Below are 2,921 nucleotides of genomic sequence, written 5' to 3'. Positions count from 1 at the left end.
CATACTACGGGCTCTCTGGCTACAGAATCGACCCGATCCTTTTGCTGCAATCCTTTAAATACAAAACCAAGATAAAACATCCCCCAAGTGGAGGCATGTACAAACAATTGGAATTTGCATTAACCCAGGTCCCAGACCTGGGTGGTTTACACCTCAATGGGAACAGAAGGTAATTTGCATGGAATGACCCTCTACAGTAATCAAAGTATCTCTTAACTCTTAGGATCTGTATTATCTTTTAGTCTACTTTTGTAAGATTAAGACCATTGTACCACTCGCCCTGAAACTATTCAAATGAAACCAAACATGACTGTAAATCTTATTTGCATTCATATAGAACATTATACTATTGACCATTCTGAGTGAATCAAGTGGAGGGAGGAGATGAAAAGGAACTGATGCATATGTGAGAGAGGCGTTTCCTGCACCGCCACTCTGTGGGGTTTCTCCAAGATGCCCGTGTAAGTTTGTATTGTCTGTTTCTCAGGAGATCAAAGTATCCGAGTTTCGGAACTGATGCATATGTGAGAGACGTTTTCCCGCATTTTCTCTCAGTGAGATGTGGAAACAGATCTCTGTATGTTAATGCACTGTGTGTGTATTGTCTGTCTCAGAAGATCAAAGTGTCTGAGGTTCTGTAATTCTTACACTAGTAACATGCTAATAATGCTAGAATCATGCTAACAACATGCAAGTAACTTGCTAATCATGCTAGAATCATGCCACAACATGCAAGTAACTTGCTAATCATGCTAGAATCATGCCACAACATGCAAGTAACTTGCTAATCATGCTAGAATCATGCCACAACATGCAAGTAACTTGCTAATCATGCTAGAAACATGCTAGCAACTTGGTAAACATGTTAGAAAGATGCTAGCATTGTGCTAGTAACATGTTAATCATGCTAGAATCATGCTAATCATGCTAACACCATGTTATTAACATGCAAATCATGATAGTAACATGATAATCATGTTAGAAACATGCTAGTAACTTGCTAATCATGCTAACAAAATGCTTACATTATGCTAGTAACATGCTAATTATGCTAGAATCATGCTAACACCATGTTATTAACATGCAAATCATGATAGTAACATGATAATCATGTTAGAAACATGCTAGTAACTTGCTAATCATGCTAACAAAATGTTTACATTATGCTAGTAACATGCTAATTATGCTAGAATCATGGTATCAACATGCTAGTAACTTGCTAATCATGCTAACAAAATGCTTACATCATGCTAGTAACATGCTAATTATGCTAGAATCATGCTAGAAAAATGCTAGTAACTTGCTAATCATGTTAGCAACATGCTAACCATGTTAGAAACATGCTAGTAACATGCTTATCATGCTATCAACATGCTAGTGACAGGCTAATTGTGCTAGCCTTTTTCAAGCCAACTTAAAGTTTGTCTACAAACTTTACTCATCTAGGTTATGCTTACAGTCTTATGTACACTTCCACAACTCTTACCCTGCGTTTGCAAATCTTTTAGGCATTATTTTACCTTCATAGAAGAGCTGTTTCAATATCACTGAAGGTTTGTAAAGCTAAATACATGAAAACAAAACAACCTTTTCTTTACTAAAAGCATTTGTGTTTTCTAATCAATCAATATAAAACGATTAAAGGTGGTTCAACACAAGAACAACAAAAAGAGCAGAAGTACATACTGAATCCTGTGGGGGAAGTTGCTTTTCCAGTACTGACACGACTTTCCAGACTTGGTGACAGACATACTACCAGCGTAGTTTTCACCATAGTTAATGTAACCGTTTCCTGTCAATCACACGTCCAACTTATTTTACAACACAGAAACTAAAGCTTTTACCAAAAATGTCTCATTTTAGTTTTATAGACATATTCTGTGTTAAGTATGCATCAACCTTACCCTCTGTATACACACATACTCTCAAATGGTTGATGTTAGCTGGTGTTCTGAATAATTTTGTTCCCCCACATCCTGTGAAAAAAAAAGAAGAAAAAAAAAAAACTTGTAACAAAACTGAGAGGTGCCAGGTCGAACAATTTCTTAAAGGGGTCATATGATGCGATTTCAATTTTTCCTTTCTCTTTGGAGTGTTACAAGCTCTTAGTGCATAAAGAAGATCTGTAAAGTTGCAAAGACTAAAATCTCAAATCCAAAGAGATATTCTTTATAGAAGTTAAGAGTCAACCACGCCTACCTAAAACAGCCCGCTGTGTGTTTCGTTGTGAAAGCGAAACTACTTTGTTTGGCCTTCCAAAAGAGGACACGACTAGAAATCAGTGGTTAAGTTGTATTTACAACACTGTTCCAGAACAGTTTAACCCAAATATTCAGATGTGTCTAGCGCATTTTATGGAGGACTGTTTCCTGATCCTGGTAGATTAGACTACAATGCCGGCTGTTCTGACTCACAGACTGTAAGTACGTTTTTTATATTTAAAGAATTTGCCACTGACGATTCAAACGCAATGAGTGAGCAGTGTAGAGTAGCACTTGTTGTTTGTCATTTCTCCGATCACAAATGCAGACATGGTTTTATGTTTACTTAGCGCGATGCAACGCAACGCGTAAAAAGACAGTATACGTCATTATAATCTGTAATTGTAATTTAATTAATTTATTTATTTAGTCATTTATCAGACGCTTTTATTCAATGCGACTTACAAATGAGGACAACAGAAGCAATCAATTGTAGTATTAAAACAACTAACAACAGATCCAAAACTAAAAGCTAAAACTTTATAAATACTACCTATAAACATTTTAAAAATAAAGAGATTAAATAAAAATGACAAATGCATACAACAAAATTCCATAAAGCTAAAAACGATTCAAAATAGTAAAGAACAAAAGGTATAAGGGTATAATAACGATTCTAACATAACACTAAGCCAAACACCAAAAAAACAACTACATAAT

At 35.5% G+C, this 2,921-nt stretch overlaps 1 pseudogene; it reads right to left on the bottom strand.

Annotated features, from left to right (window-relative positions):
* The window catches only part of LOC107722377 (prothrombin-like), a 37,241-nt pseudogene that overhangs the window by 17,923 nt on the left and 16,397 nt on the right, over positions 1–2,921 (bottom strand).

The sequence above is a fragment of the Sinocyclocheilus rhinocerous genome, unplaced genomic scaffold (assembly GCF_001515625.1).
Source record: "Sinocyclocheilus rhinocerous isolate Xijiao unplaced genomic scaffold, SAMN03320098_v1.1 scaffold1115, whole genome shotgun sequence".
NCBI classification, from domain to species: Eukaryota; Metazoa; Chordata; class Actinopteri; order Cypriniformes; family Cyprinidae; genus Sinocyclocheilus; species Sinocyclocheilus rhinocerous.
Note: the sequence above shows the minus strand (reverse complement) of the source record. Positions and strands in the feature narration are given on the sequence as shown.